The sequence below is a fragment of the Fukomys damarensis genome, unplaced genomic scaffold (assembly GCF_012274545.1).
Source record: "Fukomys damarensis isolate Sample0158 unplaced genomic scaffold, DMR_v1.0_HiC HiC_scaffold_9, whole genome shotgun sequence".
NCBI lineage: Eukaryota > Metazoa > Chordata > Mammalia > Rodentia > Bathyergidae > Fukomys > Fukomys damarensis.
This window is the reverse complement of record NW_022900921.1, coordinates 40897504-40914281: the sequence shown is the minus strand read 5'-3', so window position 1 is coordinate 40914281 and position 16778 is coordinate 40897504.

Sequence of the window (16778 nt, the reverse complement as noted above, 5' to 3'; positions counted from 1 at the left end):
CTTTGGGAATACACTGAAACTACTGAATTGTACATTTTAAATGGGCAAATTTTATGGTATGAAATCATATCTCAAAAGACTTGTTACAAAATACTCCTAGGTTTAAGGTCACTGAATAATGATAAACATTCACATCACCAGAGAACCCACCTTTCATTCAGATTATGACTAATCTTGAAATATAAAATACAACTTGACATGATATATAGGCAAATATAGAAACATAAATTAGAACAGATATAAATTTGGAGAATTTACATTGTCTGATTTTAGGACTAACTATAAAGCTAGAGTAACCAAGGCAAGTGTAGATTTTAGCAAAAGGATAAGTACATAGATCAATGGAACTGAGCAAAGAACCCAGAAATAGAATCTATAAGTATGATCAATTGATTACTGTCAAACCTACAAAGGTAATTCAGTATACAAAGGGTATTTTAATTTTTTCCCCCACAAATAATTTGGGATGGATCAATGCATAAAAAAAGGAACCTGTACCTCTATTTCACACTTTTTACAAAACAAACTAAAAATGGACCTTCAATGTAAATGTAAAACATTATTATTAAACTAGTAGAGAAAAGCTTCTTAAACTTTAGTTAGAGTCAGAGTTCTTTGCTATGACACCAAAGTATGGCCCATAAAAGAAAAAAATTAATCAATTGAATTTCATTAAAACTGAAAACATTTTTTAGAAGCAAAACATTCATTGGTACACTTAGATATACAAATTTTTTGACACTCATCCTAGAGAATTTGCTCTGTACATGATATAACCATCCTCTTTTTTTCCCATTCTATCACCCATGACCCCTCCATATACAAAGTCTGTTTCCATTTTTTTATTTTCATTTTTTCTTGTCCTTTCTTTTCCCCGTCCCCTGCCTTGTTCCCCTCCCCAGTTGAAGATTTTCTTCCCATTTCCCAATATCTATTATACATTTTAGTCCTCATTTCCACTTTTGGTTTCTCACAGCAGAGAAACAATGCAATATTTAAACATGTGTGTCTAATTTATTTCACTTATGAGTATGGTCTCGTTTCATCCATTTAGCTATAAATATCTCAAGCTCATCTTTATGGCAGAGTAGCACTCCATTGTGTATAAAAAATCACATCTTCTTTATCCATTTGTTGATTGATGGGCATTTTGCTGTTTCCAAGATATAGCTATTACAAATTATGTTGCTACAGAGAGTTCCACCATACCATTGGTAAGTGTGTGTACATCCTGGGGAGCAGCTGTGTGGACCAGTATTGCACGATGGGTCCCAGCCTGGGTCCCACCCCAACCCCAGAGGTGAGGGTACATGTGCCCAAGCCACAGCCCACCTTGAAAAGAGCTTCACAGGTGTGCAACCTTCATCTAGAGTTTCACCATACCATCAGTAAGTGCATGCACAGCCTGGGGAGTAGCTCTATGGATCAGAGTGGAGTGGCTGCAGGTGGGCCCCAGTCAGGGCCCCACCCTGACCCCAGAGGTGTGGGCACATGTGCCCAAGCCACGGCCTGCCTAGAAAAGAGCTGCACAGGCATGAAAGCTTCATGCAGAGTCCTACCATACCATCAGCCACGGCCAAGGGCCCACCTGGAAAAGAACTACAAAGATGCACAAGCAACAGAGAGAGAGGCTTGCCCCAATACTATTGATAAGTGCCTGGAGACCCCATCCAGAAGCCTACACAGAAAACAGGAACTGGGATACACAGCCCGGAGTCAAAGCACCCTCCCAAAGACAACAGCTACATAAGAGCCCCAGTGAGAGGCACACCTAGATAATATCCCAAGTGTGCACAGGCCCCAGCCAGAAGCTTACCAGACAACAGGTTGGCTCAGGGAAATAGGAGGCCACCATTCTAAACTCAAGAATTGGTGTACTGGGGAGCAGCAGAATAAAGGCAGCTTGGTGTCTTGCTGAGAATTGAAACCTCAATAAGGGCACAGCAGGCTGCATCTGTTGAAATGAGAAGACATAGGAATACATCTCAAAACCAGACTTCCAGATCACCTAAGTCAAGCCGAAAGGGAAACGAGATGGAACAATCTGATACTCAACCACCTGGACTCCTTGAACTGGCAACAAAAGAGGATCTGGAAAAAATGAAATAGAAATAATTTCTCAGATAATAGCAGAGATTGTGCCCATAGTACAAGATATGATTAATAAATCTAGAGTGCACACAGATAAAAAAAATAGAGGAGCTGAGAAACATGATGGAATCCCAACATAGGAAACAAATGGAAACCATAAAACAGATGCAAACAGATTTCTAGGAGATTAAAAACTCCATTGAAAGTTTACACAGTAGAATGAGCCAAGCAAGGACAGAATTTCAGACATAGAAGATAGGACTGCAATTAGTGACCAAGAAAAGAAACATCTCTTAAAAATAGTAAAGGACAATGAGAGATCAATCCAGCAGCTGCTAGACAAGTCAAAGAAGAATAACATAAGACTGACTGGAGTAAATGAAGAAACAGGAGAGAGTGTAGATGACATTAAAAAAAACAAAAAACAACCTGTTCAGCCAGCCGTGGTGGCACATGACTGTAATCCCAGCACCTGGGAAGCTGAGACAGGAGGATCCCTGTGAGTTTGAGACCAGCCTGGACTACATAGTGAACTCCAGGCCAGTCTCAATTACATAGTGAGACCCTGTCTCAAAATAAATGAATAAATAAACACCAAACAAACAAACAAACAAAAAACTGTTCACAGAAGTAATGGCAGAAAACTTCCCAAATAGGGGGAAAGAACTTGATATACTGATAAGTGAGGCTTATAGGACTCCAACTAGCCATGATAAAAAAAAATCTACACATAGGCATATATCAGTTAAAATTCCAGAAACCCAACAGAAGAAAAAAATTCTACAAGCAGTTAGAGAAAAGAAACAAATAATATACAAAGGAAAGCCATCAGAATCACAGCAGACTTCTCAACACACACCCAAAAGGCAGGAAGAGCTTGAAGTTATATATTTCAAGCCCTAAAGGAAAACAACCTCCAGCCCAGATTGATGTGCCTTGCAAAACTACCTTTCAAAATTGATGGAGAAATAAGATACATTAGAAATAAGAGAAATAAGATTCATTATAAAGAACACCTTAGGAACTTCATGAATACTAAACCAGCACTCCAAAAAATTTTAAACAATATCCTAGGAAAAGACAATGAGGATCACAACCCCAGGAAACTTGGCAGAATGAATTCATCAGGCATGACAAGAAATTAAATGCAAAGGGAGAGAATCCAACAAAAGAAAAAGTCATGACAAAGATAAGTCAATACATATCAGTTATAACCATCAATGTTAATGGGCTCGATTCACCAATCAAAAGAAATAGGCAGAATGGGTCAAGAAGCAAGATCTAATGGGCTGCATACAAGAAACATACTTAATTTAAAAACTCATAGACTGAAAGTTAAAGGGTGGAAAACAATATACTATATGACAGGAACCCACCCCCCAAAGCAGGAGTAGTTATCCTCTTTGCAGAACAAGTAGATTTCAAACCAATACTGATTAAGAGAGACAAAGAAGGACACTACATCCTTGTAAAAGATCCAAGAGAAAGAGGTGATAATCACAAATATATATGCGCCAAACACAAGTGTACCCAACTATATAAAACAAATACTAACAGAAATGAAAAATCATATAAACACTAATACAATAGTAGTGAGGGACCTCAACACTCCCACTGTCACAAATAGATAAATCAACCAGACAAAGAATAAACAATGAAATAGTAAAACTCAATCAAACTCTTGAACAAATGAACTTCAAAGATGTTTACAGTGTTCCAGCCCACAAAATCAGAACACACATTCTTTACAGATGCACGTGGATTTGATAGAGAGAACTTTTGAAAATAATCTAAAAACCTAAAAAATGTTAAAATATATAAAATAACCACTGCCAATTGCTTCTGTAATTTGCTTTGCTTTACTTGTTTGAGGTTTCACTATTGACGCTTGAGGGCATTTAGCCCCACTTAAAATTAACAAATGTTTGAAGTGTTAAGCTGCATCCCAGATTGAGACCAAATGTTCAAGCTAAGATAACATTCCCTGAGCTATAAAACTCTAAACTATATGCCTGCAAAAGTGTCAAGATGAAAAGAATAATTGTTAAATCTGTTTTCCTGACCCTGAACACCCCCTTCCTATGCACTAGAATAGATACCTAGGTGAATCCTAAGGTAAACTCCCTAACTATAAAGAATTACTATGTCTGGGTTAAAAAGTTAACTGTCTTGTGACCATGATTTGTATATCAGCAATGTGAACTGAGAATGAAATGTAACTACCTGAATGAGATCATGGCTGTAAAACCCTATAAAAAGGGATGTTAGAGACCAGTATAAGGTCTATTGGACACAATGAAAGCAGTCTTACAAGGGAAATTAAAAGCAGTGAATACTCAAATTAGGAAAACAGAGCGAGTTCAATTACACAACCTGATGCTGAACCTCAAGCTTCTTGAAAAAGAAGAGCAGGACAAACCCAAAGCTCATACAAGGGTGGAAATTATAAAGAGCAGGGCAGAAATTAATGCAATACAGACTAAGAGAACAATACAAAATAATCAATGATTCCAAGAGTTGGTTCTTCAAAAGAATAAACAAAGTTGACAAACCCTTAGCCAACCTTATCAAAAAAAGGAAAGAAAAGGCCCAAATCTATGCAATTAGGAATAAAAAGGGTAAAATTACAATGGTCCCAGCAGAAATCCAGAGGATTATCAATACCTACTTCTAGAACCTATACACCAATAAGATGGAAAATACAGAAGAAATGGAAAGATTCTTAGATATATATGAATTACCAAACTTGAACAAAGATGACCTAAAATTTCTAAATGACCCAATATCAATCAATAAAATTGAAAAGGTAATTAAATCTTACAAACTAAGAAAAGTCTGGGTCCTGATGACTTCACTGCTGAATTCTATAAGATGTTTAGAGAAGAACTACTTCCACTACTGTTTAAACTCTTCAATTAAATTGAAAGGGAAGCAATGCTCCCTAATTCATTCCTAGAAGCAAGCATCAACTTGACCCAGAAGCAGAGAAAGACCCAACTGAAAAAGAGAACTACAGGCCAACCTCACTAATGAACATAGGTGCAAAAATCTTTAATAAGATAGTCACAAATAGAATGCAGGAGATCATTAAGAAGATCATACACGCTAAATGGGGTTAACCCCAGGGAGGCAGGGATGGCTCAACACATGCAAATCAATAAATGTACTACACTGCATTAATAGAGCCAAGAAATATCATGTGAGCATGCCAGGTGTGGTGGTGCACACCTGTAATCCCAGCACTCAGGAGGCTGAGGCAGGAAGATTGCTGTGAGTTCAAGGCCAGCGTGGGATACCTAGTGAGTTCCAGGTCAGTCTCAACTACATAGTGAGACCCTGTCTCAAAAAACAAACAAACAAACAAACAAACAGAAATCATCTGAGCATCTCAATAGATGCAGAGAAAACATCTGACAAAACCCAACACACATTTATGATAAAAACCCTCCAAAAATTTGGAATAGATAGTCTCTACCTCAATCCGATAAAGCCATTTATGAAAAGCCAATAGCCAATATCATACTAAATGGTTAAAAAACTGAAATCCTTCACACTAAAATCAGGAACAAGACAAGGATGTCCACTTCACCACTCTTGTTAATATAGTTTTGGAGACATTAGCCACAGCAATTAGACAAGAGAAAGAAATAAAAGGAATAAAGATAGGAAATGAAGAAGTCAAATTGTTATTATTTGCAGATGACATGATACTCTATATAGAAGACCCCAAGAACTCCACAAAAAGTTTTCTAGACTTAAAGACCAAATTCAGCAAAGTAGCTGGATACAAGGTCAACACATAAAAATCAATAGCTTTCCTGTACATGAAAAACAGACTCACTGAGAGGTAAATGGAACAAATAATTCCTTTCACAAAGCATTAAAAAAATTGAAATACCTAGGAATCCAACTAATGAAAGAAATCAAAGACCTCTATTCTGAAAACTATAGCTCTTAAAAAAACTCTTAAAAAAGAAGAGAGAGATTGAAGAGGATATCAGAAAATGGAGACATCCCTTGCTCCTGGGTAGGAAGAATCAACATAGTGAAAATGGCCATGCTTCTAAAACTTCTCTATAGATTCAATGCAATCCCAATTGAAATCCCAGCAGCATACTTCACAGACCTTGAGAAAACCAAAAATTCATTTGGAATCAGAAGAAACCTAGAATAGCAAAAGCAATTCTAGGCAACAGAGATAGGGCAGGGGTTATCACGGCCCCCTCCTTGAAACTATTCTACAAAGCTACTGTGATTAAAAATAGCATGGTACTGGCAAAGAAACAGACCTGAGGACCAGTGAACAGATTAGAAGATGCAGAACAACTCCAGACACACTCAGCCACCTCATCTTCGACAAAGGAGCCAAACACCCTCACTGCGGGAAAGATAACCTCTTTAATAAATGATGCTGGAAAAACTGGGTTTGAACTTACCAAAGATCAAAACTAGACCTATATCTCTCACCATGCTCTTAAACTAAAATTGAAAATGAATTAAAGATCTAAATATTAAAACAGAAACACTAAATCGGTTGGAAGAGAGGTTAGGTAGAACTCTTGAAGACATTGGTGTAGGAAAAGATTTTATGAACAAAACCTCAGTTGCCTCTGAACTAGCACAACCAACAAGTGGGATCTCTTATTATTAAAAAGCCTCAGCACAGCAAGAGAAACAACCAATAGTGTGAAGAGACAACCCACAATGTGGGAAAAACTTTTCACTAGTTCTTCCTCAAACAAAGGTCTACTATCTAGAATATGTAAAGAACTTAAAAAAATCAGACCTCCCAAATTTAAAGACCCAATCCAAAACTTGGCATCTGAGATGAACAGACATTTCTCAGACAAAGAAGTAGAAACAGTATATAAACATATAAAAAAAAGTTCAACATCACTGGTCATTTGAGCGATGCAAATGAAAACAATGCTGAGATTCCACCTCACCCCAGAAAGAATGGCTGCTATCATGAAATCAACCAATAACAAATGCTGGTGGGGCTGTGGGGAGAGAGGAACACTGCTCCACTGCTGATGGGAGTGTAGACTGGTGCAACCACTGTGGAAATCAGTATGGAGATACCACAAAGAACTAGGATTGGAGATCCCATTTGACCCAGCTATTTCCCTGCCGGGTATCTTCCCCAAATAATTGAAAGAATCATACCACAGTGACATATGTGCACCCCCCTTCATAGCAGCACATTTGTGATAGCTAAAACTTGGAAGCAGCCCAACTGCCCATTAATGGGAGACTGGATAAAGAAAATGTGTTTTAAAAAAATAAAATGGAGTACTACTCAGCCATAAAGAATGGGAAACTAGAGACACTTATAGCTAAAGGTATGCACACTGAGGTGATACTCTAAAGTGAAATATATAGGATGCATATGTATAAATATGGAGTAGTTTCTCTAGTGTGAGAAACTGAAAGTGTAAAAAAGGACTAAAAGGTGTAACAGATAATGTGAAATAGGAAGAAAAAGTGCAAAAGGAAAGGGGAAGTGGGAGGGTAGGGGAAAAGAAAGATGGTAATGGAATGAACATAAGAAAAAGAAAAAATGGAAACAAAGTTTTTGCAGATAAGGAGGGGTGGAGGGGTTGAAGGGAGGGCAGGGAAATGGGGAAAAAAATAAGAACCAAGATGAATTATGTAAAGATGCAAATTTCCAATGATGAATGTCATTACATTGTGTACCTTAAATGTATCAATAAAATTAATTAATTAAAATTATACTGCTATAAACATGGGTGTGCATATATCACTGAGGTATAATTCTTTTGGGGAAGATATCAAGAAAGGAAGATAGCTGGGTCAGATGGAACCTCTAGCTTTACTTTTTGAGGAATCTCCACACTGATTTCCACAGTGGTTGCACCAGTCTACACCCCCACCAACAGTGAGGAAGAGTTCCTTTTCCCCCCTCAGTCTAGCCAGCATTAGTTATTGGTTGATTTCTTGATGACAGCCATTCTTTCTGGGGTGAGATGGAATCTCAGTGTTGTTTTACTTTGTATATCTCAGATGACCAGTGATGTTGAACATTTTTTATATATTTATTTGCTGTTTCTACTTCTTCATCTTAGAAGAATCATTCATTTCAGATGCCCAGTTTTAATTGTGTCTTTAAATTTGGGGGTCAGATATTTTTGAATTCTTTATATATTATAGATAGTAGTTCTTTGAGGAATAGCTGGAAAAAATTTTCCCACACTGTGGTTGTCTCTTCATTCTGTTGGTGGTTTCTCTTGCTGTGCAAAAGCTTTTTAGTAAAACTAAATCCTAATTGTTAATTCTTTGTGATAGTTCTTGTGCTATCAGGATTTTGTTCATAGTCTTTGCCTACACCAATGTCTTTTTTTTTTCAGTACCGGGGATCGAACTCAGGACCATAAGCCTGTGAGGCAGGCTGTGGCAACACTGAGCTAAATCCCCATCCCCACACCAATGTCTTTGAGAGTTCTATCTATTCTATCTTCCAACAGATTGTTTCTGCTTTCATATTTAGATCTTTGATCAATTTTGATTTTAGTTTAGTGCACAGTGAAAGACATGGGTCTAGTTTCAATCTTCAGCATGTGGAAAGCCAGTTTTTTCAGTATCATTTATTAAAGAGGCTATCAGTCTTCCAGCAAAAATGTTGGCTCCTGTGTCACAGATAAGATGACTTGAGTGTATCTGGAGTTGTTTCTGCATTGTCTAATCTGTTCCATTGATCTTTGAGTATTTTTTTCCCAGTACCATGCTCTTTTTATCATGATAGCTTTGTAGTATTATTTCAAGTCAGGGATTGTGATGGCCCCTGTCTTGTCTTTGTTGCTCCGAATTGTCTTAGCTATTCTAGATCTCTTCTGATTCCAAATGAATTTAGGGTTTTTTTCTAGTTCTGTGAGGTATGGTGTTGGAATTTTGATTGGAATTGCATTAAATCTGTATAACAGTTTTAGAAATATGGTCATTTTCACTGCATTGGTTCTTCCTACCCCAAAACAAGGGATAGCTTTCCATTTTCTGATATCCTCTTTGATCTACTTTTTCAGACTACTGTAGTTTTCAATGTAGAGGTCTTTTACTTCTCTTATTAGATTGATTCCTACATATTTCATTTTGGGGGGTGCTATTGTAAAGGGTGTTGTTTCCTTAGTTTCTCTCTCAGTGTTTGATATTCATGTACAGTAAGGCTATTGATTTTTGGGTGTTGACATTGTATCCAGCAACACTACTGAATTTAATTAAATCTAGAAGTCTTTTGGTGAAGCTTTTGAGTCTTCTATGTAGAGCATCATGTCATCTACAAATAATAATTTAACTTTCTTTCCTATCCTTATTGCTTTTATTTCTTTCTCTCATCTAATTGCTGAAGCTGTTTCCAGAACTACGTTGAACAAGAGTGGTGACAGTAGACATCCTTGTCTTGTTCCTGATTTTAGAGTGAAAACTTTCAGTTTTTGTCCATTTATAATGATGTTGGTTGTTGGTTTGTCATAGATGGCTTTTATCAGATTGAGATAAGGATCATCTATTCCAATTTTCTGTAGGATTTGTATCATGAATGGCTGTTGGACTTTGTCAAATGCTTTTTCTTTATGTATTGAGAGGATCATATAGTTTTTGTCCTTGGCTTCATTAATATAGTGTATTATATTTATTGATTTGTGTATGTTTAACCAACCCTGCACCCCTGTGATGAATCCTACTTGGTCATGGTATATAAACCTCTTGGTGATTTGCTGCATCCTGTTTTCAAGTACCTTAGTGAGGATTTTTTGTGTCTTTGTTTATTAGGGAGAGTAGCCTGTATTTATCTTTTTTATTGAGTCCTTCTCTGGTTTTGGTAACAGGGTAATGCTTGCTTTCAGGAATGAATCTGGGATTGTTGATTCCCTTTCAAATTCATTAAAGAGTTTGAGAAGTGGCAGCATAAGGTCTTCTTTTATTTTTTGTAGAATTCAGCAGTGAATCATCAGGGCCTAGGCTTTTCTTTGTTAGTAGGTTTTAAATTGCATCTTCAATTTCATTGGCTGATATTGGTTTATTTAGAATTTTTATATCATCTTGATTCAGTTTTGGTAATTCATACATATCTAGGAATATACCCATTTCTTCTGTGTTTTCCATCTTATTAGAATACAGGTTTTCATGAGCCGGGGATTTGGCTCAGTGGTTCTGCCACCTGCCTCGAAAGCTCAAGGACCCGAGTTCAATCCCCAGTACCAAAAAAAAAAAAAAGAATACAGATTTTCAAAAATTGATGATCTTCTGAATTTCTGCAGGATCTTCAGATGAAATTAAAGAAAAAATCAGATAGTTTCTACATTTAAATGGTAATGACAAAACAACATACCAGGACTTATGGGACTTATGGGAAAGCAGTCCTATGAGGGAAATTTATAGTGGTAAATGCCCATATCAGGAAAACAGAGCAGGCTCAAAAAAGTAATCTATTGTTGAACTTCAAGCTTTTAGAAAAAGAAGAGCAAGTCAAGCCCAAAGCTTGTATGAAGGATGAAATTATAAAAATCAGAGCAGAAAGTAATGCAATAGAAACTAAAAAAATACAAAGAATCAATGAATCTTTTGGAAAGATAGCCAGCAGAGGGATGGCTGGGTCAAATGGAACCTCTAGTCCCAGCTCTTTGAGGTATCTCCATATTGATTTCCATAGTGGTTGTGCCAGTCTGCACTCCTACTAAAAATGGATAAGGGTTCCTTTCTCCCCACAGCCCCACTAACATTTGTTATTGTTTGATTTCTTGATAGCACCCATTCTTTGTGGGGTGAGGTAGAATCTCAGTGCTGTTTTCATCTGCATCTCTCGAATGACCAGTGATGTGGAACATTTCTTTCATATATTAACTTACTGCTTTTACTTCTTTGTCTGAGAAATGTCTGTTCATATCAGATGCCCATTTTTGAATTGGGTCTTTATATTTGGGGGGAGCTGATTGTCTTGAGTTCTTTATATATTCTAGATAATAGTCCTTTGTCTGAGGAGCAGCTGGTAAAATTTTTTTCCCACATTGTAGGTTGTCTCTTAGTTCTGTTGATGGTTTCTTTTGCAGTGCAGAAGCTTTTTAATAAGATGAGATCCCAGTTGTTGATTCTTTCTGCTAGTTCCCGTGCTACTGAGGATTTGTTCATAAAGTCTTTTCCTATGCCAATGTCTTCCAGAATCATATCACAGTGATGTATGTGCACCCATGTTTATAGCAGCACAGTATGTAATAGCTAAAACTTGGAAACAGCCCATTTGCTCATCAGTTGGAAACTGGATCAAGAAGATGTGGTTTTTCTATAAAATGGAATATTACTCAGCCATAAAGAATGAGAAATTAGATTCATTGATAGGAAAATGGATACATATTGAGGATATACTCCTAAGTGAAATAAATAAGTCACAGATGTGTAAATACCAAATAGTTTCTCTGGTGTGAATAAACTGTAATAGTACATAAGATCCTAATGAGATAACTGACATTGTGAAATGGGAAGAAAAAGGCTAAAAGTGTAGGGAAAGTGGGATGGTTAGGGGAAGGGTAATAAGAAAAGAATGTGAGAAAATGAAAAGATGGAAAGAAAGTGTTTGTAAATGGGGAGGGGAGGAGGGGGGGTGACGGGAGGGCAGGGACAAGGGGAAAAAAATGAGAACCAAGACCAGTCATGTAGAGGGGCAAGATCCCAACAATGAACGTAACTGTACTATATCCCTAAAATGTACCAATAAACTCAATTAAAAAAAAGAATCAATGAATCAAAGAGTTGGTTCTTTGACAGACTAAATCAAATTGACAAACATTAGCCAACCTTATCAAAAAAAGGAAAGAAAAGACTCAAATCCATGCAATTAGGAATGAAAAGGGTGAAATCAAAACAGATCCTGTAAAACTTTTGCTCTTTAAAACACACTGGGTGGGGGCAGGGATTTAGCTCAGTGGCGCCACAACTACCTCGCAAGCACAGGGTCCTGAGTTCGATTCCTAGTACCAGAAAAAAAAAGAATAAAACACCTTGGTATAAAAAGGAATACAAAGACAAACCACAAACTATGCAGCTATAGAATTTCAAAAGTGGCAAAAGATTTGAACAGATACTTCACCAAAGAAGATGCAGATGGGCCAATAAACACATCAAAAGATGTTCAACATCATTCGTAATTAAGGAAATGCAAATCAAAGCCATAATGAGGTACTACTACCAGGTATTTTAGGATGGACAAAATACAAATGCCAACAATACCATGTGCTGGCAGGATGTGAAAAAAACTACATCTCTTGAACACTGTTGGTGGTATTACAAAATTATACAATCACTGCAGAAAACAGTTTGGTCCTGTCTTATAAACATTCACTTACCAAAAGACCTAGTTATTTCACTCCCAGTTATTTTCCTCGAGAAGTGAAAAATTATGTTCACGCAAAAATTTATATGCAAATCTTTAGTTTTATTTATAATCAACAAAATTAAAAACCTAAATGTCCTTCAATGGGTGAGTGATGAAATGTTGTGATGTATAAAATTGAAAGGATTAACAATACGGATGAATCTCAAAGCCCTTATACTCAGTGAAAAAAAGCCAGTCTAAAAAGGACCAGCAGCCCAAGGAAAATTTTTAGTGCATTGAAAGTTTTCTGTATCCCCATTGTCATGATGGTTATATGAGTCTACATAGGTCTTAAAACTCAGAGAACTTTCTAGAAGGAAAAGAGGATGGAAGGAGAGAAAAGGAGGAAGGGAAGGTGGGAAGAAAGGAGATAGGCATAGGAAGAAGGCAGAGAAAAGGAAGAATAGGAGCAGAAAAAAAAGAAGAGGGGAAAGAGAAACAGCAGTAGTAGCAGTAAGTGTTCCACACACAATTTGAATAATGTATATATAAGTATTACCCTTGCCAAGCTCTTTAAACACTCAGTTGGTGACTTTTTTGTGTGTGGTACCAGGGATTTAAATGGGTGTTTGTGTGTAAAATATACTTTGTTACATTATTTTATAAAAGTCCAAAGAATTAGTTATTCTAAAAGACTAGTATAATTGACAAACTTTCAGAAACAGAATCAAGAGAAAGAGATGATATAAAGAAGTAATATCAGGAAAGACAAAAGGGATACAACTATAGCTAAAAAGGAAAATAAAAATGTATTAACACCTTTATGAAAAAAGTATAAGTTTTTAGCTCGGTGTGGTGGTGCATGCCGGTAACAGCAGCACTCAGGAGACTGAGGAAAGAGGATTGTCAGGAGTTTAAGGCCAGTCTGGACTATATAATAATACCCTATCTCAAAAAATAAAACAAAAAGAATTTTTTAGAGGAACTTAATAAAAACTTTCAAGAAAAATTAGAAAACTCTGATTAGCCCCTAAATCCAATCAAACACATTCTATAAATATAACAACCCCAGTTTAAAATGTGAATGCAACTGAACAGTCAAGGAATCCAAACTCTTCCAGAGATGTGAAAAAATTACTACATTGGGTAAATCCCAGGAATGCATGGATTCTTTCATATTAAAAAATATCAGTGTAACTTACCACATTAAAGAAAACCATGGTTACTATAAAAGATACACACTTTACTACTGTTTAGGGAAACTTACTAAAAACATAAAAAAGACATTCCATCATACTCACAGTCACTTTTATTGAGCTACAACATCATGAAGCACACATGGTGGACATCAGTCATATAAATGACTAAACAATAGTTCTATAGCACTTGATAGCTTACAAATCACATTTGCATCCATTTTCTACCTAATTCTAATCACTATCTCAAATAGGTATCACATTTTTGAAACCTATATCAGGACACATTTGAAAGACTGAAGTGACTTGTCCCAAATCTCATTATTTTCCCTTTTCTGTTGGTTCTCTATGATATCACATTACATATTAAATTTAAATAGAGAGCCACATATAATTAATAATTGGAAAAAAATCCCAAAGTTGTAAATTAAAATTTCCAGGTGTTTTCAATGTTCTTGGAACAAAGACACAAATAAAAAATAATGCTATGGTTTACATTCTTAGTCATATCTATCTTTCCTCCTGAAGAATCGAACAATGTTTTTTCACCACTTAAAATAATATGGCTCCCTCCAAGCTAGATGAAGTGAGGCAGCTTGTCTTTGGGGAACCAGTGACCAGTCCCTTCAGTACTCATTTCTCAGTAGCTACAAGTAACTTCTGACTTTTGGGCCACAGACTTTTGGGCTGTACTCAACACAACTTGACCAATATTACAGTGTCAAATCGAAATGCCAAGGAAAAGATGCAGTAGTAGTACTTTCTCCTAATCCTCTAGGTACAGCTAAAAGTCCTGGAAATTATACATAAAAAGTGAAGAGGATATACTGACTAGGCACCTAAGGAACCTAAGGAACACCACAGTGGTGAGTTTCTTGGTACTTCTTTTTGCCTTCCTGCTTTCTGGAGCAGCTGGCAATCCAGGAATGCCAACATTGATTTTTAGAAAGCACAAAAGCCTACTCTTTCTATAGAAAAAGATCTGTAGCCCTAATTCCACCAAAAAGACTGACTGGGAAGCCTCTACTTCCTTCCTCACCAGGCTGGAATGGGCCGAACCCTCCACTCACCCTGGAGTGCTGTCAGAGGAGGCTGTGGGGACAGACATGTCATCAGACCCCATGTCCATCTCCTCCTCACCTGACAGCATCAATGGAAATCACATGGGGAGACTGGGCTTCCAATTCTGCCCAGAGAAGATGTCTATCCCTATCATTACTGGTGTCAGTGGAGGCTTCATGGACAGTCAGGATTTGTACTGATTCCCATGGTAATGTGGTCACCCCAATCTCACTCCATGGTGTTGGCAGAGGCCATGTGAGGAACAGTCATGAGGCATTCATGACTCTCCCAGCCAGGGTGGCATCAGCAGAAGCCTGGTGGGGAGCTATCAAACCCACCCTTGCCCAGTAGTACTGAGGACCCCTACTGAGGTGTCAATAAAGGCCCATGATGGAACTGGACTTTTAATATCAACTTAAGTAATGAGGCAATACTTCTCCTCTACTAGTGGTAGAGAGGAAGCCTCCCACAATAGAACTTATGTAGGATACCGAGCCTCACCACTATCCAAATGTCTAGATTTCAATATAAAATAACTAATCGCACCAAGAACCAAGAAAATCTCAAATTGAGTGAAGATAACTCACAGACAACAGCACAGAGATGACACAGATATTAGAATTGCCTTGTAAGGATTTTAGGACATAAATTAAGAAAGAAAGGAAAGAAAAGAAAGAAAGGAAGGAAGGAAGGAAGGAAGGAAGGAAGGAAGGCAGGAAGGAAGGAAGGAAGGAAGGAAGAAAGGGAAAGAAAGTCTCAGAAAAAATTAAGTGGAACTGAAAAATACAAAAACTGGAAAAAAAAGTCAGTAACTAACTCAGCAGCACAAAAGCACAGGATGAACTTCCTGTGAACTTGAAAACAGAATACAAAGTATCCAACGTGACCAGATAATAGCACTATGGAATGAACTGTGTTCCCCACCTTATTATGTTGCAGCTCCAACCTCCAATGTGACTATATTTGGAGATGGGCTATTAGAAGGTAATTAAGGTTAAAAGTGGTTGTAAATGTGGGGTTCTAATCCAACTGGACCAATGGCCTTGTAAGAGGAAGACAGCTCTCTCTCCACACACATACCTAACGCCGCATGAGAACACAGTGAAAGGCAAACATCTACAAGGAAATGTGCATGCACCAGGGACTGCACCCTCCTAGACTTGACTTTGGGTTTGTAGCCTGGAGAACTGTGAGAAATAAATTTCTGTTTGAGCCACCTAATGTATGGTACTGGGTTATGACAACCTGAAAAGACTAAGATTTTAATCCTGAAAAATGGGGTGCTGGTGTAACCTAATACTTAAACGTGTGGAGACAGCTTTGGAACTGGGTCCTGGCAGAGGCTGGAGAGTTGTGAGGCACAGGCTAGACAGATGATCTTTAAAGCTTTCTGGTGTGACTCAGATGGTAGTGAAGAACATGTTACTGACATTTAGAGGAAAGATGATTCTTACAAAGTTGCAAGGAACTTGTCTGACCTATATTCTAGTATTCTGTAAAAGGTGAAACTTGGGTGAAATTAGGTATTTAACAGGAAATTTCTAATTAAGAGTACTGAAGATGTAGCTTGGGTACTTTTTGCTTAGAGTGAGATATAACAGTAAGGTGAATAGAATGTTAAGCAACAAGGAGGCAAAATTTAAAAGATAGGGCACATTCTATTCATATGGCAAAAAAAAAAAAGGAAGCTAGGAAGAACTAAGGATGTGACTGAACAATCATGAACACAAGATCATGGGTGTGGCTCAAAGCCTTACCCAGCCACTTCATCTTTAACAGGCCAGACAACCTCAACTGGAGTCACAGAGGCCAGACGACTCTGAAAAGCCTAGGAAATGGGGCCACCTGGAAGAGCCACAAAGTCAGAGATAGGACAGCCTACTGAGTGGGACCATGGACAATGCATCAAATTGAGGGGAATAATTTTAAAATCTTAATGTCTGGGCTGGGGATATAGCTCAGTGGTGCTTTGCCTGCCTGGCAAGCACAAGATCCTGAGTTCAATCCCTGGTACCAGGAAAAAAAAATCTTAAAATTTAATGGAATTTGCCTTGCTAGGCTTTGGGCTTGTTTAGGACCATTGCCCATTCTCTATTTCTCCCCTTTGG